This window comes from Melitaea cinxia, chromosome 25, assembly GCF_905220565.1.
Source record: "Melitaea cinxia chromosome 25, ilMelCinx1.1, whole genome shotgun sequence".
Classification (NCBI taxonomy): Eukaryota; Metazoa; Arthropoda; class Insecta; order Lepidoptera; family Nymphalidae; genus Melitaea; species Melitaea cinxia.
Genome location: NC_059418.1, coordinates 2593776 through 2616867, shown reverse-complemented (window position 1 = coordinate 2616867; position 23092 = coordinate 2593776). Strand labels below are relative to the sequence as shown.

At 35.0% G+C, this 23092-nt stretch overlaps 1 pseudogene; it reads left to right on the top strand.

Moving 5' to 3' along the window:
• Window positions 1–4024: 4024 nt before the first annotated feature.
• LOC123666195 lies at window positions 4025–5146 on the top strand (annotated as a pseudogene).
• Window positions 5147–23092: the final 17946 nt, after the last annotated feature.

Sequence of the window (23092 nt, the reverse complement as noted above, 5' to 3'; positions counted from 1 at the left end):
ATGCCCTATAGTTAATTTAAAAGTATTTATTAAAGTATTTTCAATAACTAGTATAGGCGTGGCGCAAGATAAAAACGAGATATAGATAGGCGCGTGAGTTCCCACAAAATGGCGTCGAACACATTTCTGGCTAACGTTCCGAAGTTGTTGGGCCGAGAAAATTATAGCGAATGGGCGTTTGCAGCGGAGAATTTTCTAGTGCTAGAAGGTATGTCAAATTGCATAAAACAAGATTCAGCAAAAGCAACCGCAGAAGATGCAAAGGCAAAGGCAAAGTTAATTATGACCATCAGTCCGTCACTATACGTACATATCAAAGAAGCATCTAGTACCTATGATCTTTGGCAAAAATTAAGATCAATGTTTGATGATTCAGGTTTTTTGCGTCGAATAACATTATTGCGCAATTTAATATCAATCCGCTTAGACAGTTGCGAATCAATGACGATCTATATTACGCAAATTATAGAAACGGCCAAAAATTGTCTGGTACAGGACTTATAGTGAACGACGAGTCGATCGGGTGTTTATTGTTGGCCAGCTTGCCCGAAAAATACTTACCTGTGATAATGGCGATAGAACATTCGGGAATAGGTAGGTAGTAGGTGAATAAGGTGAGTTTGATGACAAAAAATGCGTGTTACACACCGAGAATAAAGGAAATAATGGCTGCAGATAAAAATAAAATGTCAGTGCTGTGTTCTGGTGATGTAAATATCATAACAGTAACTCGTAATTGTAAATACGAAGTGACTTTGAAAGACGTACTGTGTGTACCGAATCTCACTACGAAATTAATTTCAATAAGTCAACTTATAAAAAATGGAAATAAAGTAGAATTCAATATAAAGTTGAATAAATAAAATAAAATAAAATACATACACAAAGACTGAAAAAGGAATTGATAAGACTCTTCACAAGAAAAAGACTGCAAAAGTACTGAAAAAAGGATCCATGACTACTTTAATTAAGTCATTTGAGAATAGCATACCTAGCATTTAAGATGCACTACTATACCTGGAAACATCAACAGCAAAAATACCGCGAGTATATCAATGAATTGAACCAGAATGAAGCATTAATACTGTCTAATTTCTCAGAAAATTACATAGGTAAAGAAGCAAATGAAATACAATCGATGCATTTTGGTGCATCAAAACAACAAATTACGATCCATACAGGTATTTTTAACTAAGTATGGCGGCGATTTCTTTAATGTATTTACAGTCAATTATGGTATTCTAATTTTGATGTACAATTTTACAGGCATGGTGTACTGGGCAACTTCTTCTCAATCGTTTTGTTCAGTTTCCGATAACAACTGCCATGAGCCCGCAACAACATGGGCTCATCTCATGCCAGTCATAGAAATTGTCAAAGCAGAAAATCTTGAAACGAAGATTATACACTTCTTTTCAGATGGTCCAAGTTCCCAATATCGTCAGAAAAAGAACTTCTATTTACACAATTTATTCACCTCGAAACTGAAATTTGACCGCTCCACATGGTCATTCACCGAAAGTGGCCATGGAAAAGACGTAGCCGATGGTATCGGCGGTGCCGTAAAAAGGAGTCTTGATCGACAAGTGGCATATGGTAAAGATGTCATGAATAACTCACAAGATTATGACCTACTGAACAAATCTATGAAATCTGTTAAATGTTTTCATATTCAGGATTCTGACATTGAAAATGTGGTGTAAATAATCCCCAAAGACTTGAGTGTTGTACCAGGAACTATGAAAATTCATCAAATTGTATCAAATTCACAAGACAAGAATATAATGAAGCATATAACTCATTCCTGCTTTTCTGGAGCAAAGAAAGGTTTGTGTGGTTGCTTCAATCCGAAAAATATCGGGTTTTATACAACAGAGAGAACTTTAAACAACCTCGAAATGACACCTGCAGTGCCCTACCTCAATTAACATCAGTGAGTCAGTCAGTGCCTTAGCCTTTATAAAAAAATCTTTGTGCCCCAGTGAGCTATCAACAATAAAGTGTATGACGGTTTTGCATTTTCTTTACAAATAAATAAAATAATTAATAAATATGTGTTTTATTCGGACCATTATGTTTAACAAACACAAAAAAAAAACAAATTAAACCTTACACTAACAATATCTAATAAAAATGGGTTGGAAAGTACCTATAGATATCGTTCGCTTGTGCAAAATATATACTTAATTTGAGCAATGTGATAAATCCCTTACATATCCTCTTAGTAACTTTCATCTTCCACTGACTTACTGTCGTCTCAGAAAATAAACAATTTTAATATATTTTCGTTTTAATATTATGTAATACTTTGTTTTGACTTGTTACTAGATAATTTAATGATTATTTTGTACATATTAAATATAGTACTGAATGTATTCTAATTTATAAGTTAAAAACAAAACTGAGAACTTGAATTTTCCTAACGTTAGTCATAGGACATAAAAGTTACAATATTTAAATGTTAAAAAATGTACTATTTACAGTTGTATTTTATTTTATTTAACATTACATTCAAGATGATAATAAAAATACTAAAGATATGGGGTACTTGTCTCAAAAATTATTTGTGCATCATTTTCAACATTTTGTACTTCCGTATGTCGCTCAAACATGTTTATTTCATACTTTTGTACAATATTAAATATGTCAGCCTTGAACTTGAATTTTCCTAACGTTAGTCATAGGACATAAAAGTTACAATATTTAAATGTTAAAAAATGTACTATTTACAGTTGTATTTTATTTTATTTAACATTACATTCAAGATGATAATAAAAATACTAAAGATATGGGGTACTTGTCTCAAAAATTATTTGTGCATCATTTTCAACATTTTGTACTTCCGTATGTCGCTCAAACATGTTTATTTCATACTTTTGTACAATATTAAATATGTCAGCCTTAGCTAAGGTTTGGTAATACGGTGTAAGATTTTTTAAGAGTGAGAGCAATACCACGCAGAAACTTGTCAATAGGATGTAGAGATTACATATACTTTTTAAATATAATTTGATATGTAAAACCCCTTTGATCAGTAACTAAAAATAAATCATTTAAAATAAAATAGTTCTATTTTTACACTTACCTTAACGTAACAGTGAGTCTTTCCATTGGCGATATAGATTGTCTCTTTTGTAGTAGCAAGTGAAAAGTAGATTCTGACATTTTGAAGTAATCATAATAATATTTAGGGTGTCTCGTGAGTTTCTGGCATTATGTGTGATATTCTCCTGCAGTTTCTCTATCTTCCCACAGCTCACATACCTAAATACGTTTTATTGCCTGCTGATAGTCTTCTTGGTCATCTGCTTCTTCTTCATCTAGCGCTATTGCAATCATTGCTAACTCTTCTTGACATCATGAAGACATCGTGAAGTGTGCGTATCAGAAAGAAACCGATTACACTGGCACCGATTTCTCTGATATTTGTGAACACGGGTGAGTGATGGCAAGTCCCTAACGGGAACACTGAAACGGACAACTCGGAACGCGGATATGTCTGACCCGGAAATGTGTGGATAGCGCCTTAGTGCGTCGATTTGTTTATGCTAATCAGTGCCACGTGCGACGTTGTCAGTGACAGGTGAGTTCAAAGTGCGCGCGGGCGTTTTATACCCGGGTTCATAGTTAGCGTTTCAATATTTGAATTCAGTAACCTATTAGAGCCAGAGACCTCATCTAGTCCAGCACCAGTCACGTGTCCTGAGGAAGACAACAATAGCTCCATTGATTAAATGGAATAAAGATTGTTATCAAACTAACGTGAGAACTCGATCCGAAAATATTATTTCTGTCATTCCTGGTGTCAAAGGCCCAGCTCGTAATGTTCGTTATGAATTTGACTGCTGGAAATTATTTGTTTGTGATGAAATTATCGATGAAATACTTGTCAACACTAATTGTCACATACGAAACAAACAAAAACCAGCTCTACTAAAACGCAGACTTCATTAATGAAAGAATTATGTAACGATGAGTTGTTGGCTTTTATTGGGCTTTTATATCTAGCCGGACTGAATAAAGCGAACAGGCAAAACCTTAATGCCTTATGGCGTACTGCTGGCACAGGTATAGATATTTTCCGGAATACTATGTCTTTACAAAGATTTTACTTCATTATGAATTGCATTCGATTTAATGACAGCAGTACTAGACTAGTAAGAAAGCAAACTAGCCCCTATTCGAAGTTTGCGTGATAAATTTGTACTACACTGTCAAGAAAACTATGATCCGTCAATATCTCACAATCGATGAAAAATTAGACTCTTTCAGAGGCAGATGCGTTTTTGTGCAGTATATACCTAATAAGCGGGCAAAATATGGCCTCAAAAGTTACCTGTTAATAGATGCAAAAAGCTTTTATATAGTGAATTTGGAGCTTTACGCTGGCACTCAGCCCCCAGGACCATACAATAAAAGTAATAAGCCGTTCGGCGTTGTAGATACATTAGTACAACCAATATCGCAGTCAAGCCGCAAAATTACTTTCGACAACTGGTTTACCAGTTACCCTCTAACCCAGCATTTATTGAGCCACCATAAATTAACTTCTATGGGTACTATTAGAAAAAACAAAAGAGAGATTTCCGCCTCGATATCAAACGTGACAGATCGTGACACATAATTCAGAATTTATTTTTCAAAAAGATATTACATTAGTCTCTTACGTGCCCAAGAAGAATAAGGTTGTGTTGGTCATTTCAACTATGTACCATGATAATAGCATTGACGTTATGACAGGCCATAAGAGAAAACCTGAGATGATTACTTTTTTATAACAGGACCAAAGGAGGGGTTGATGTCGTTGATGAGTTATGTGCCAACTACTATGTATCGCGAAACAGCAAAAGTTTGCCTCTCACGTTTGTCTATTCTTTATTTATTTTGAATATGGCAGGTATAAATAGTTACATAATAAGAAAAAAAAAATTGCTCACTACCGAATCTAAAACGACGAGAATTTCTTCGGGTTTTGGGCTTGAAATTGGTAGAAAATCATTTGCGCACACGAAGAGGTAGGGGAGAGGGGTAGGGTAGGTAGGGAAAATAAGGTCTGCATACAAGTCTACGTAAAAGAATAAATGATTCTTTGGGCGAACCAACCCCTGCTCCGCCACCTAAAATAGCAGGTATTGCTCGAAGATGTCAAGATTGTGAAGAAGACCAAACATACTTGCTGCAAGTGCAATAAGTTCATTTGTATGGAACATGCTGAGACAATTTGTAAAAATTGTGCAGCATATTCACAAGACACACACTAATTTTTTTTACTAGGATCCTACCGTGGTTTCTATTTTTTGTTTAAAAATATCCTCATTTTTAACATACAAGTCATGTCATTTCAGACATAAAGTTTTTTCATATATTTTTTTTTTGCGTTAAGAAAAGTACATGTTTTTTTTATGTTTTTTTTTTCTTTTTTTTTTTTTTTTTATTATTTTCTAAACTTGTTTAAATAAATAATTTAAATGAATATTACAAAAGTTGTTTCAATTATTTTACTCCTTGAATAATGCACTATTAAGTTATCAATCAAAAAGTGAACGAAAACCTCAAAAAAAAAAAAAAAAAACGAAATACAACGATATTTAAAACAGGGTAAAATTCATCGTGGTTAATTGATGACATGATTGAAAATAGGTTCATTCACGCCGGGTTAAGAGCGACGTACCACCTATTAAGAATTAATGAACAATAGTTGCTGTATTGTTGACGCTACTCATTACAAAACCAATATATAAATCTTCGATAACATTATTAAATAAAACTACGGGCGCTTTGTATTTCATTCCTTTATACGCTAGCTATCTAAACAACTTAACTGAGAAATTAATATGTGTGTCATAAACAAGAAATAAAATCACACTACTTCTAAGTACAAAGTAGTTTTTAAATGAATTTTATTATTAACAAGTAGTATCTTTACTTTTACACGCTACACGGCATTAATATATTGTGGAATGTTTGTACCCCGTGATGGGATACATATTAGATAATAATGTAATAGTGAATTATATATAATGTTCCATATGTATGCCTTAGAACAGCTGTCATTTTGGGAATTGGTGTGACCTCAGTTTACAGTGTATTAAGAGAATACAAAGAAAATGAACAATTTAAGTCTCCCGAGAAACGTGAACCGAAACACAGTTTCAAAGATAAATTAGACGATTTTACTTTTGCCGCTATAAGGCGCAAAAGTACATCATTTTTTTATGCAAATGAGTCACCCACCATTATAAAGGTAACTTAAACTTTATTCCTTCTACTGCATTTATTCTGTGTCCACCATAATGTTCTTTGTAAAACCAAAGTATTAGATTGCGTAGACTTCCTTACTCAAAAACTTCTTTTTATTACTTTACAGATTCTTAAGGTTGTCAATGAAGATCCAGACCTACCCAATTTTTCTTGGAGTACAAATTTAAATGTTATGAAACATTTAAATTTCAAATATGTCACAAAGTCAAGACAAAGCATTTTAATTGACAGACAAGACATTATTTTATGGTGCCAGCGATACCTTCGAAAAATTAAAGAGTATCGAAGTGAAGGAAGTTATATTTATTACCTTTCTGTTTTCTTTACATTAAATTGTATTTTCAATAATTAATTGGTATTTTTCACTATCTTGAAGGTCATGCATCGAAGAAGGTATGGAATGACCACACAGTGTTATCGTCCCGCCGGGAGGTCTTAGATGGCTTAACCACTGGCTTAAAACAGCCTTCAGCAAAAGGATTAATTATCGGCCATATAGGCGGGGAAGAAGGATTCGTATAAGACAGATTATTAATATTTGAAGCCAAAAAAAATAAAAATAAAGAAGATTATCATCAAGAGATGAATGCCGATTCCTTTCAGAAGTGGTCTTGCCAAAACTAAAACCAAATTCCGTAGTAGTGATGGATAATGCCCCTACCACTCCAGAAATCTAGAATCGCTGCCTAAAATGTCTTGGACTAAATCTAGAATACAAGAGTGGCTAACAAGCAAAAATATTTCATTCGAAGCAACAATGGTTAAAGCTACTCTTATAGAATTGTACGACAGCACAAACAAGAACATTGCGATAAGTATGTTGTGGACGAGATGGCAGCGCAGCATGGGATAATTGTATTACGTCTACCCCCATACCACTGTGAGCTCAATCCCATTGAGTTGGTATGGGCGCAGGCTAAAGAATATGTTGCAAGAAATAACAAAACCTTCAAAATGACAGAAGTAAAAAAACTTTTTGAAGAAGTACTTCAACATATCACACCTGAAAAATGGAGTAGCTGCGTGTCTCATATAATTAAAGAGCAAGACAAATTGTATATTCTCGACCACATGATCGACATTGTTTTAGACAGATTTATAATTAATGTCACCGAAAGCGATAGTGATGATTTTTCATCTGATGATGAATAAAAACAAATTATGTAATAAGCGATGTTTTTTATTTTCATTACCTGCCTATAATTGTTATATTTGATACATCGATAGTTTCAACTACATGATGTATTGAAAATAGGACGGTCTTACAAGTTTCCTCGCGATGTTTTCCTTAATGTTTAAAACACTCGGTATTCAGTATGGGTAGATACTACAGGAACAAAGTCGTCGAAAACTCGTTGGTATGTACAAAGCACGACTAAAATTTGAACCCTGTACCTGATATCGGCAGTTCGGCACACTAACTATTCACTAAACAATCGAGGCAATTTCATTCATTCAGGAGTTTTTTCAATCATTCACTTTGTCACAGCACTATTTTTATTTCATCAAAAACTGACAACACAGTAAACGTCAGTTGACTTCGTCTAATTAAAAATACGACTATAGGTCAGTTTTTGTAATAAGATTAATTGGGTAAAAACGTCACCGCATGATCAAATGTCTTAATTCTGGTTATAAAATTGGACCCACTAGTAGTTCATCATTCAGAGATACACTTCTTCCATATGACCTAAAGTCAAATATTCGTTTAATACATGTTGGTAACTTTCCTTTAACGTAACGGCGATCGGCATTTTCTTTAAAGTCCTTTTTCTAGATTGAAAAATTGCCGTTTATAGATTTCGTTAGATCCACCATATTTGCATCTTGAATGTACATTTCTAACAGGTAAGTTAACAATAGAACGACCTGTCTCATCTCTTCTGGTAGTTTTTCTCATTTGTATTATCTAATAATTCTCGTAAAGACTGAGACGAATCTGAAACAATATTTTTTTGACTTATAAACCTCTTTAGAATACAATTAACAATACATATACCTTCTATTATTGTAGCGATTCTCCAATTGAACCCAACATAAATTGTAATTTGAACTAGTAATAGGTATGTGACGTTGTAATTGTTCTGCTTCACCAGAGAGATTTTATTTTAAATAGTGCAACTTTTGAACTTTTGAACATCATCTAATGAAGCGTTGTTATGAATCAAAAAAATGAATAAATCGCGGAAGGAAGTCCATTCTATATAATTTCCAGAAAAAGTAGGAATTGTAATTTTAGGTAATCGTACATCTATTAAATTATTTTGACCTATTGAATCGTTAATTTGTAAACAAACATTATTCTTATCATTTAATTTCAAACCCTTCAACGTTTCCTTTAATATCGACTTGTATTCCAAATAGGCTTCCTCCGTTAAATCATATGTATCATCTTCAAAATAATCTGAACTATCTAGTTTTTCTGTATCAAATTGACTTACAATTTGTCTATGAGTGTCTTTAAATGAAAGTTATTGCGTTTCTAAATTCTCAAGGCGAGCTTCTACATGTCAATGTTAGACGCTCCTTTGGAGACTTTCTGAAATTAGCTGTTCTACTTATAACTGATTCGATATATTTTTTGCAATCTAATTAAAGTTTCCATATTTTATTTGTAAGCTAAATATTAATTCTTACAATATAACAACAATAATTAAATGAAATGTTAACTCAATAAACAAAATATCTTAAAAGTAATCGCTGTAGTCTGTACCTTGGAGAGGGTTACTGTGTCATTTGATAGATTTCTCAAAGAGAAATAACAGTACGGGACGTCCATTTTTACAGTTAGATAGAGATCGCCGAACAAATAAATATATTAAAGAAGAGGACACCGAGGACAAGGACCAGCAAAATCCAGTGAAGACATGAGACGATCGGACAACTGTGAGTAGACCTTTTTCACCAATTCCTATACTCTGTTTCCTTCCTTTATTTTGTGTTGTAAGGATATACATCTCCGGTACAATACCGTTTGCTGTACAATAAAATCTTGTCGGTAAACTTAGTTAGGATTTATTATTTTATTTAGCCACCCCCTCTCTTCCCGTGGGTGTCGTAAGAGGCGACTAAGGGATAACAAGGTTCCACAACCACCTTGGAACTTAAGAAGCCGACCGATGGCGGGATAACCATCCAACTGCTGGCTTTGAAATACACAGGCCGAAGGCGGGCAGCAGCGTCTTCGGTACGACAAAGCTAGCCCTGCGGTCACCAACCCGCCTGCCCAGCGTGGTGACTATGGGCAAAACACATGAGTTCACGTTATTTTTGGCGTAAACTTGTGGAGGCCTATGTCCAACAGTGGACTGTATAGGCTGTAATGATTATTTTATTATTTTTGTATTGCCGTAATATTATTCACAATGGAAAATATTGTAAGGGTTCTCGTAAAGATGGTAAAAATCATCCCTACCTTCGATGGTGATGCGAGATTGTTAACATTATTTATAAAAAATGTGAGTACATTTTAAAAACATTTCAAGGGGATAATTTACAAAATGAATATTAATTTCACGTAATTACCAGTAGGTTAGCAAGGGAAGCTGCTGTAGTGTGTAAGTAAATGTTATATAGATGTTATATGTAGTAGTAGCGTAAGAGTGCCTTAATAAGTACTTATATGTATAATAATGTGTAATGTTTGAGATTGAGAGCAGTAATAAATCAGATTTGAATAGATCAAGTCGTTTGATATCTCCAATGACATAACCTTAAGGTATGATTCGGATCTGGGCAGTCGCGACCCGGCAGCCGCAGCCCTGCAGCATTCTTAAAAATTAATAGTTTTATTAAATTTCGCGATATGTCGGTCAGATATTTAGAAAGAAGATGTTTTTATTACACAAAATAGTGGCGCTTCAAGTTCGGCTTCGGTAACGGACTTTCATTTATCGAACATTAGCATTGTGATGTTCATCATTTGCACGATACTATGTATTGCGGGACTCTACGCTATTTATAGGCTATACCAAAGGTGCAATTATTCGTGGATTCTTAATGAGGTTTTAGCCCAAAATCTCAAAAGGTCATTCCGACGATTCACGCCGGAGGCTCATGTCTGCTACGAGTGCCGCCATCACCAGGAAGCCGGTATGAGACTCCCGAGCAGTAAGTGATTTGTGATTGTTATCGTAAAAACCAAAAGGCATCCAGTGAAAAGTGCAGTGATGAGAGTTCTATCGTTAAATTAATTAATTAAGAGGGGACCTAATTTTAGCCTGCTTTTATTTTACTTTTATGTTTATAATTAAGTAATATTTTAATTTTATATAAATATTTTTTTTATATGTTATGGCAAATGAACTCAAAGATATATATAACAAGTTAAAAAATATTAAAGATAATTTAACAAAGCTAAGTTATGCTAGAAGAACGTCAAATATTTTAAAACGAAAGTTAACTGAAGCTACGTTATTAAAATGTCAATTTGATGAATGTATTAAAATTTTGTCAGAACAAATTGAAAATAAACAATTTAGTGGTAATATTTTACAAGAAATTCAATCATACTGTGATTTGATTCAAAATATTTTTATAGAGATAGAAACATTTTGTACAAAGTCATATAGTTCTCAGTCTTATAGTGCTGAGTGTACGGTCGAAATTCAAAACGAAGCAACTATGGAGTCTTTTGATTATCGAACCGCTGTCGCTTTATTAACCATTATGAAAGGGGATGAAAACGTCACCAAATCCTTGATAGATGCCATAGAGTTGTATAGCTCGTCCCTCACTATAGAAAGTAAGCAAATGCTCGTTAAATTTATTTTAAAGACGAGATTACACGAAAATGCAAAACTACGAATGTCTACTTCGTATGATAGTTGTGACGCGCTTATTACAGATATGCGTCAGCATTTGCTCACCAAAAAGTCGAGTACAGCTATACATAAAGAATTGTCGTTTATTAGTCAAAAGGTTTGACTTTAGACAAGTATGGGTCTAAAGTTGAACAAGTTTTTGTGGATTTGACGGTCGCACAAGCGGATGGCGATCAAAATGCGTATAAAATACTACGTCCTCAAAATGAGAAAATCGCCATAAATAGTTTTATTGGCGTGTTACGAAACCGTGAAATCCGTACTATTCTATCGGCGTGTAATTATGACACCTTTTAAGATACTATCAGAGCTGCGCAGGACGAAGAGTTGTCATATAATCGTCCTCAATCGCACGATATGGCTTATATTGGCTACCAAGGTTATTCTTTTAAAAATCGCGGTAATTACCGTAAATTTGATAATGGACGCCCTAATCTTACGAACAATAGATATATACATAGGGGTAATAATAGAGTATCTTTTAATAGGCCACCACAAAATTATTTTCAGAATCAGTCTAGAAATTATCGTAAGACTAATATGCAGCGCGGATCGACTCGTTCAAATCGCGGCAGGCATGGACGTACATATACGCGTACTAATAGTGTACACGTAATCGAAACAAGCATGAATAATATGAACTTTAACGACGATAATCGTATCAAGGCTAATTCGGAAGAACGTAGAGATAATTCATTGCAGTTTTTCGATAATCATTTCAATTACGCGTGTAACAATAATAGCTCGGTAGAATTTATAATACAAGGTGCCAAATATAGTTTGCTTATAGATTCCGGAGCATCATTATCCGTATTGAAATACAACACGGTAGCACAGTGGAACATTCCAATTCAAAAGGAATGCATTTACATAAATGGAATAGGAGGCAAAGTGCAAACGTTAGGCTATGTTTTCATTACGTTGACCATAAATGATCAGGAATTCGTACACAAATTTTATGTTATGAAAACTTTGCCTGGTATTAGAGATGGTATAATAGGTATAGATTTTATGAACAAGTATAACGCTATATTAAATTTCGAAAATAATACGATTACTATTAGTAATAATAACAATATTATAACCTTTCCTATGATAAATAATTGTATAGGAAATAAAAGCTTTTTTTGAGCATTCCACCGAGAGAGATTTACATTGGAGACTAGTTTTAACGAAGATTGTGTAATTTTACCGTATCAATTATGCGATGGAGTTTTTATAGCCGGAAGCATTTGTAGGCCGAATAATGGACATTATATGCAGATATTAAATACACGCGAAATACAAGTAGATATTAATTATTTTAGACCAGAGGTACATTTATTATCGGATTATAATATTTGTAACTTTGAACGAAATTGTAATATTGATGGAGACAGGGTGCGCATTTTATTGAACCTTATAAATTTTGACCATTTAAATAGCGAGGAAACGTCATCAATTCAAAACATATGTGCAAAATTTTCAGATGGTTTTCACTTGCCTATGGATAAATTATCTACCACTAACCTTTACGATCAAAGCATACAGCTAAAGCCAGGTGCACACCCAGTTTATACTAAACAGTACATGTTACCATTTTCTTAACGTGGGGAAATTGAAACACAAGTTAAGAAAATGCTTTCTGAAAATATAATTGAACCAGCAAAAAGCGAGTGGTCGAGTCCTGTCTTACTGGTTCCGAAAAAATCCGATGATAATTCAAAGAAGTGGAGATTTATTATAGATTTTCGAAAATTAAATTCTAGAACTTTAGACGATAAATTTCCTCTGCCGATTAACGATATTTTAGATTCTTTGTCAGGCTCAATGTATTTTTCACAGTTGGATTTGTCGCAAGCTTATTATCAGGTGAAATTAAAACCAGAAAGTAGAAAATACACAGCATTTACTACACCTTCTGGACAATATCGGATGACGCGCTTACCTATGGGTTTAAAAATTAGTCCTAGTGCATTTTCCCGGTTAATGACAATTGCTATGTCAGGTCTTACTTACGACAAATTGTTTGTGATAATTTAATTTGTTTCGGACTTAATTTAGAAATGCATAAGAAAAATTTTATAAACATTTTAAATAGACTGCGAAAAGTTAATTTAAAACTTAATCCGAGTAAATGCGATTTCTTAAGAAAAGAAATACAATTATTAGGTCACGTTGTTTCTTCTGAAGGAATAAAACCAGATTTAGAAAAAATAAATATAATAAAAAATTATCCCGTTCCAAAAAATGCTGAAGAAACAAAAAGATTTGTAGCGTTCGTTAATTTTTATAGAAAATTTATACCAAATTTTGTGGAAATATGTTTACCTCTTGATAAGTTGTGTCGAAAGTATGTTCATTTTGAATGGTCAGATGAATGTAAAAAATCTTTTGAATTTTTAAAAAAGTCATTAATGTCTCCACCAATATTACAATATCCGAATTTTGATGACGACAACACGTTTATTTTACAAATAGATGCGTCTGGATATGCAATCGGATCCGTATTATGCAATAATGACAACAGACCCATAGCTTTTGCTAGCCGTAGTCTCAATAAAGCGGAAATTAGGTATCCTACGATAGAAAAAAAGTTGCTCGCTATCGTGTGGTCCGTAAAGTATTTTAGGCCATATCTGTTCGGAAGAAAATTTATTATAAGAACTGATCACAAACCGTTGATTTATTTATTCAATCAAACAAATCCATCTAGTCGTTTGACAAAATTTCGTTTACTCTTAGAGGAGTATGACTATATAATAGAATAGGTTAACCCTAGAAGCCCAATCTAGGTCATTTTTACCCACACACACAAACAAATATCTGCTTTCTCTTTCGCACACTTCATTCGATCGTCGTGATTGATCGAACTAACTTAGTACCTGCTAAGAGCCCATAGGAGACGGCTGTATTGTCTTGGTAAGTCCCTTTATATTGGAATTATCGTACTGTTGTAGGTCATTTTGACCCATGTTTAGGCTTTGTGTAACTTTTACATTTATTTTAAGTTTTTAAAAAGAGCTATTTCAAGGGAGTTAGGGTTGTATTTTATTGTCTTAATAACGAATCTATATTATTTTAGAGAAAAAACAAGATAGCGTTCTCTAGACAGTTAAGAACCGACGAGATAGCGGCCATTTTAGAAAATGACAGTGACGCAGAGATAACTGATACAAACTAAGAAGAAGAAGATTGCGTTACAGAAGATGAAGTTATAAGTGACGTGGAAGACGAGGTAGTTGACTACGTTGAGTGTTCAAGCCAGCCAGTTAGCCAAGAGGCTGTTCAAAATGAAAATGCGTCTATTGAATCAACTACTACATCAAACAGAATCATTGTATTACCATACCGTTCATTATGCTCAAAGAATAACCATGTTTGGAGTACTGTGAAAGGTAGATCGAGCGGGAGGACTTCTTCAATCAATATAGTACGTACAAACAGAGGACCCACTCGAATGTGCCGGAATATCGTCGAACCGTTACTTTGTTTTCAACTTTTCATCACAGACGAAATCATAGAAGAGATAGTGCAATGGACTAATGAAGAAATGCTACGGAAACGTGTAAATATAAAAGAGATTTCAGCAAGTTACAGAAATACTAATGTCACAGAGATTTGGGCGCTTATAGGAATACTTGCATTGACAGCTGTTATGAAGGACAACCACTTGTCTACCGATAAGTTATTCGATGCCTCATTCTCTGGTACTCGATACGTTAGCGTAATGAGTAAAGAAAGGTTTGAGTTTTTACTACGATGTCTAAGAATGGATGACAAGTCATTACGGGCGACTCTTAGACAAGATGATGCTTTTTTACCTGTTAGAAAGGTATGGGATATTTTCATCGATCAATGCAGGTTGAACTATACACCAGGAACAAACTTAACGGTAGATGAACAGTTAGTTGACAATACTAAAAAAAAGCCAGACATGATATTATTTTATAATCAAACAAAAGGAGGTGTCGATTCCTTCGATCAAATGTGTTCCTAAATGTCGACAAACAGGAAGACAAATCAGTGGCCTATCGCTGTTTTTTACGGCATGCTTAATATGTCTTTTGTAAATTCTTCTATTATTTACTGCCACAACAAGCTTTCGAGAAAAGAAAAACCATTAAGTCGCAAGAACTTCATCAAAAAAAATAGCACAGAGTTGACTACACCATGGATGCAACAGCGGCTGGAAGTCCCTACTTTAAAACGTTCAGTACGTGAAAATATAATAATGTTATTCAAAGTGAACCGCAACCAGTACCAGAGGACGTCCCAGAACAACCAGAACCGAAAAAGCGTCGTAACTGTGGATATTGTTCCTATAAAAAAGGGCGGAAAACAAATTCACAGTGCATAAAATGCAAAAAGGCAATATGTCGTGAGCACGGATTGGGGCACAGGAATCGCAGGGGGCAGATGCTTGTCAACTTTCTCGAATCGGGGGGGCTCTTCTTGATGAACTCATTTTTTGAGAAGAAGCCCCAAAGGTGGTGGACATGGCAAAGCCCCGATACTGTGACGAGGAACGAAATAGATTTCATCACATCGGATAAAAGGCATATATTCAGAGATGTCTCAGTGATTAACTGGTTTAAGACCGGCAGCGACCACCGGCTAGTACGGGGCACTCTGAATATATGTCTCCGAAAGGAGCGGACCCGCTTGATGAAATCTACTCTCCGACCTACTAAATACTATGTGGCTCCGAGCAGTTCCAATTGGAACTCCAAAACCGATTCGATTCGCTGGAAACTACTAGCGACGTGGACGAGATAACCGACAACGTGGTGAAGACGGTGTGTACACTGGGTCGCAGGCACTTTCCACCAACAAAGCCAACGAAGCAGAACTTTCTCCCGAAGCCTTGGATCTGATGCGGCAGAGGCGCGATTTGCCGGCTGCTTCGCCAGAACAGAGGGCTCTTTCCAAAAGGATACGAAAACTTATTTGCCGAGACCTCCGCTGCTCAAATACGAGAGAGGATACTGTTACATAGAATAAAAATATTATTTATAGTCTATTTAAATACCTATGTAATTATAATCTGTAATGTCTTGTCAACTGTCGTTCGTCCCTCTCCCACTTAGCTGTCAGACTTGTACCAATGAATGTCGCGTCCACAAGATAATAAAACGTATCCGAAGTCATCAGCCGTTTTTATTTTTAATAAGAAACACAACATGGTGTCAGAAGTGCCTTGGAAATAGAAGATGTCGACGAATACAGAAGAATTTGTAAACACGCAGCCGCGAATCAAAACAAGTAAGTCCACTAAGTCAGACATGTTGCCGATGACAATTACATTAGCGCCGATCGACTTAACGTCGAATAACTTGCCTTTAGCTTAAACTAAAAGTCTACCTAAGAGCCAACAATTTAGAAAACGAAACAGACAGTACAAAGGTAACGATTCTCCGTATCGCGATTACTAGGGTTCTCTAAACTTTTAATAGCTTCTATTCTCTGTGGGTCAATTTTCATCCCATTCTTATCAAAGTTTGCAAACTCCAAAATTGTGACTTTATTAGTTTTATGTTGAAATTTATTGGGATTAAATTTTAAATTACTTGACCTGGCCCTTTCTAATATTTTATTTAGCATTTCATCGTGTTCTTATTGTCTCGGTTGCAATCAAAATGTCATCAAAATATATTATAAGTCCAGGAATGTCTGCAAATATGGAAGCGTTTACTCTTCGGAACTCCTCAGGGGCATTGGATACACCGAATGGGAATCTGAGGAAGATATAGCACCCGAAAGGTGTTAAAAACGCGCACAAGTTCTTTATCCAGTTTAATATTATAAAAGCCCTCCTTAAGATCAAGTAAAGAAAAATAACATTTACCTGCTAATTGAGAAGTTACTTCTTGCAAGGTAGGTATTAACGCAGGTATTTTAATGATGGCTTTGTTCAGATCAGTTGGGTCCAAACATACTCAAAGACCTCCATCTAATTTTTCGATGGCTACAAGATTGCTGAGCCATGTCACCGGACTATCCATTTTTTCAATAATTTTTTCTCTTTCCAAAAGATCCAACTTTTCTTTCAACCTGTCTTTATTAGCTAAAGGTACTCTTCTAGGCGGTCTGATGACTGGTGATACAGATTTATCCACTTTAATGTGACACTCATATTTTTTATCAAGCCAATTCCATGAAATATGTTTTCATTTCTCTTCAAAATTTCCGTTTTCTTTTAATTATCAACTGTAAGATCATTTATTCTTCTAAGTTTAATTTAACACAAGTATCTAACCCCAGCAAGGGTTTAATCTTATTATTGTTTGCATCATTCACAAAAACAAAACTAAGTTGGCAATTCCTCACATTATTGGGACTACATCTTAATTTAACAACTCCTGAATATTTTAACTGATTGCCTCCAAATACCTCTAGCATTATTTATCTATTATTACATACATTTTCAGTACTCACTCCCAATTTTGACAGACAGCTTACTGGCATTACATTAATCTCAGCTCCCGTATTAAGCTTGAACTCCAATTCCTTGTTATTAATATTTAAGTTTTGTGACCACTGCAAGATATTAATTTTACAAATTTTTGTTGAGCTCCACTAATTCACAAAAGTCAATAAGGGAATCCACATAATTCTTTTCACTTTCATTCGTATTTTGCTGTACTAGACTTATATTTTTCTTGTTTTTAAAACATGCAACTGCAAAAAGATTTGGCTTATTGCATAAATTACAATACTTCCCATATGCTGGACAATTACTGGCTCTATCTTTAATACCAAGCTTCCGACACTCATGGTATATGCATCACTATTGATGTTTATACCACTGTGATTCCCGTATTTATGCCTAGAATTATTAATAGGTTTCTTGCCTTCTTCATTAACTGTGTTATAATTAGATTTATTATTACCTCTTTTTAATCCATGTACTTCTAGATTTCTCTTGTATTAATCTCACTTGCTCCTTTAAAGTTTCGGATGCTTTTACACAATCAACGACTTTAGCTTAATCTAGTTCACTTTCTCTTAATATTCTTTCCTGTAGCCCTTGATCTGTTAAGTGTAACACAATTTGATCCCTAATTAAAGATTCTAATTAATCACCGAATGCACAGTTTGCTCCAATAGTACGAAGTACCGTCACATAATTGTCAATAGTCTGACCATCAATTCTCAATATTTTAAAGGATTTATGCCGCTCAAACAACACATTCTTCTTTTCTTTACAGTAATTTTCAAATTTAGCAATTACAGCGTCATGTTGGTCCAGTAGGTAGTCCAAGCGTATTACAAATAGCCAAACCTTCATCACCAATCAAGTTGAGTAAAATTGCTATTTTAACTTTATCTTCTTTTTTATTCTTTTCAGTTGCTACAAGATAGTATTCCAATTTCTGCTTCCAATTTTTCCAATTTTCTGCAATACTACCCGAAAACGATAATTCAGAGGGTGGTTTGAACTCTATCATACAACGTGCTCTAACGTAGAGTTCAGAACAGTACGTAAAAAAGCTTTGCACTTGCCGACTAGTAACGTTTCTCTACTTTACTACCTATGTAAATTAAACGTTTACAATGCTACCATTTACGAAGCCCGTTCTTCAAATGTTGGTTTTTGTTACTTATGGTCTGAAGTAGACGGAAAAAAAGGAAGTTGTGAAGTAGGACCTGCACTATATCTTTGCATCCAACGTTTACCTCCAACAGTTACCGAAATATCTATATTTTCTGATACTTGCGGAGTTTCTGTTATGCTTAATGCTATACGTAGTTCAAGTTACCCACAATTGACACAGTGATTGAACATAAGTATTTAGAATCGGGTCATACGCATAAGAAGGTCGATAGTATGGATAGCGCTATCGAAAATCAGATGCGTCTTATGCCAATTTTTTCTATGGTAGACCTCTGTAATGTTATAAGATTAGCTAGATCTAACAGAAAACTAAACAAGAAAAAAACAGCAAAGAAGCCTTATGAATCTATTGTAATGAGCAACTCTGATATCTTGGACCTAAAAGAGCTAAAGCTGCGTCTCCACCGAAAGAAAATTGCCAACTTTCGTGTTGCCAACACGTGTTGGTGACAAAAGTTGCTATAATTTCCTTGTGTCGGCAACAAAAGTAGTCAACAAATGTCGGCAACCGTGTTTCGGTTTTTGGCGGTAACATCAAGGGAAAACGCTTGTTGCCAACATTTGTTTACTCTGTGGAGACGCTCACAGGTTGCCAACATTAGTTGCATATAAACATGTCTGTTATGTGGACGAAAGAATTAACCGAGACATTAATTGATTTATATTACAAGAAAAATGAATTATGGGACTCAAGTAATGAAAATTACAAAAATAAAGATATGAAAAAGGATGCATGGAAATCTATTAGTGATGCTATGGGTATACATATGGGTGTACTTGAAATACAAAATAAAAAATTTTACGACACAGTTTTTCAGAGAAAAAAATAAAATAAAATATGAAAATAAATCTGGTAGTGCCGCTTCCGATAATCCAAAGTGGTTTTTATACCAAGGGCTTCTTTGTTTAACTGACAGAAATAAACCCAGGTTATTTGTGGAAAAGGGAATAAATGAAGCACATGTAAGTATCTATCCAACTATATTTCGAAGTACTAAAAAATAAAATAATTAATACAATTTCAAATGCGTTTTCATTATTTTTATACACTTACCTTAATTTCATGTTCCAAAACTTCACATATTGCTGCACAAACTTCAGGAACAATTTTTGAAATCGCTTGCTTTGAAATTCTATAGAAATACATTAATTAAGTATAGGAATCCGCGGTGGCCAAGAATCTTAAAGTAATTAATAAACGTTCCATAGGTGTGATTGCTTTTCCAAAATTAGTATCTGTTTTTTTAATTTTTGGTCCAACAAGATTGAGCAATCTTTCGAAATCAGAGTCAGTCGTACGAAGAAAGTTTCTGATATGTCTATCTTGAATGAGGCCTGCTAATAAGTCATCTTTTCTCAAAATATGTAATAGTACCATCCCTCCATGTACTTTTCTTTCTTTAAGGCTTGGTCGTGTCCAATATTTATGCTTCCGTTTTTTTTTGCTTAAAATTATAAACACTGCGGCTGCTTGCAAAATATCATCGTCTTTCGACATTTTCACAGTGGTGGAGACAGCTTGTTGGCAACTGAAATGTTTTCGACAATTGTTGGCGACCCGGTGGAGACGCAATGGAAACAAAAGTTAGTGATTTTCTGGAGAGTTGCAACACAAAAGTTGCCAACAATTTTGGTGGATACGCACCTTAAGAAACAACTTAATGGTCAATATGTCAATTGACACTGAAGGACAAAAGTTGCAGTAACTAAGGTTAAATGCTTCAAGTTTGAAAAAAAGCCGCCTAACATTGTCCAATATAGGTATGATTAAGTTTCAGATTATAAGGAAATGGACGTATTGAAAAAAGAAACATCGTTTGTGTCTAATACTAAAAACCTACGAAAGCGCAAGCATGAAGATACTGAAAGTGTATTTGACTACAATAGCTATTCCCTTAAAAAAGCATATACCAAGAAACTTCCAATTACAAAATCAAAGAAAAAAGATTTAATAAAAATGTGCAACGAAAGAATTATACCAATGGTGTTACCATTGGTATAATAATTTACCCGACAAAGAAGGGCCAGATTATCTTCCTGAAGAAGAATTCTCTGATACCGTAGAATGGTACTTTGATTCACGGGGCGACTTTGATAAAATCTTTATATTTTTTTAAACTCTAATTGTGGGAACGATACCGCGTGATGTTGATTTTTGCGTTGGCAACACTGATTGTCACTCTTTTCATTGCCCGAGCGCCGCACATGCAACTAGATCGATGTCGGAAATATTCATAAAAAACTGTAAGTTTTGCATTTCAACTATATAAAGGGCTTAAATAACTTTGAATGTATCAAAATTAGTATAATTTATGCATAAAAACGGTACTGTACGGTACGTATTGTGTGGCTACGGTACTGTACTGTGTGGCTACGGTAGTAAAGAATATAGCCACCCCCTTTCTTCGCAAGGGTGTCGTAAGAGGCGACTAAGGGATAACACAGTTCCACTACCACCTTGGAACTTACAAAGCCGACCGATGGCGGAATAACCATCCAATCGCTGGCTTTAAAATACACAGGCCGAAGACGGGCAGCAGCGTTTTCGGTACGACAAAGCCACCCCTGCGGTCCGCCTGCCCAGCGTGGTGACTATGGGTAAAACACACGAGTTCACGCCATTTTTGGCGTAAACTTGTGGAGGCCTGTGTTTTTTATTTTCAGAACGATGCCAAGATCCTATCAGAAGCGTTTAGGTTCTCGAGCCTACAAAAACTATAGTGAAGAATTATTGGAGCGCACTGTAACGGCTGCTGCAGAAGGTCGTATGACCTTGCGTGCGGCTTCTGAAAAGTTTTATATTCCTTATGGTACGGTTTTCAATAAGTACCATGGAAAATTTATAAGCTCCGTCAGCATTTTCTGAAAATGAGGAGAAATCTATATTGAAATCTTGTGCTAAATGTGTTGAATGTGGATATCCTCTTAAACTTTTAGATTTGCGCATGTTTGCCAATGTTCTTTTAGACAGACAAGGCAGAACAGTCTCTAAATTCCGAAACAATCATCCCGGACAAGACTGGGCATACTCACTACTCAAGCGACACAAAACCCAGTATTCTCAACGGGTTGCTACTAACATCAAACGAGGTCGAGCCGCTGTATCCCCTGAAAGTATCGAGGAATATTTCAACAACCTTGAAAATACATTGAAAGACGTGCCTGCCTCAAATATTTTCAATTATGATGAGTCGAACCTGAGTGATGATCCAGGAAATAAGATCGGTATATATCGCAGAGGTGTCAAGTACCCAGAAAAAGCAATGAACTTTTCCAAAAGTACCACTGTAATGGTTGCAATGGTTTGTGGTTCTGCTGAAGGCGTACTTTTACCGCCTTCCATCATATACAAAAGCTTACACCTTTATGACACTTGGAAGGAAAGAGCTCCATGCAGCCCACCATGTTGCAATCAGCCTTGCTGCTCAGCAGGATCACGATTTAACCGTACAGTTAGTAGTTGGATCGACGCACCAACATTCCGGGACTGGTTTGTAACTAGTTTTATGCTTCATGCAAGAAGGTTGCCTGGACGTAAAGTCCTTATTGGAGACAATCTTTCGTCTCATTTAGATGAAGAGGTGATAAAACTTTGCAATGAAAATGACATTGATTTCATTTGTTTGGTGCCACATTCAACGCACTTATGCCAACCTCTTGACGTGGCATTTTTCCGCCCAATAAAGACAGCCTGGCGCCAAATTGTGACCAATTGGAAGATGCAAAATGCTAAGTTGGCAACTGTACCAAAGGATACATTTCCTCGTCTATTGACAAAAGCACTTAATAAAATGGATCAAGTCCAACCAAAACCAAACTCTCCTTACAAAGACATAAGTTCTGGGATAAAAAGGAATATGATGAGCGGATTTTGTGTTTCTGGCATTTATTCTTTCAATAAACAAAAAGCTCTTGACCGTTTACCACAAGAAGATATTGGGGAGCAGGAAATCGAAAGTACTTTGACCAAATTTCGAGGGAATCACGATATGGAAGTACTTCGAACCAATCTACAAGAAAATGAAGACGTTTAGATGTAGCTCCCGGCAAAAGCATTGCAACTCGAGACGAAACGACCCAATCTGCAGATCAGCAAAAAAGCATTAGAAACGATATTTCTGAAATAGATTATACTGATATTGTATCTTTTTTACCAAAACCTACTGAAGAAGGTGATATTGTTATTTTTCCATTTGATATTAACATTCAAGTATTGTAGAATTAAGATGATAACACTTTGACTCACTGTTTCCTAATGTAAAATTCAGATCTCAAGAAAACTGTGATTATTGTGTTTAAAAAGTTTTTTTTTTAATGTTTTGTCAAAGAGTAATTAATAAAGTTGAGTTTTCATAAATTTTGTTTTGATCAATGTTACCCCAAAATACGTTAAAATGCAATATATTTTTTC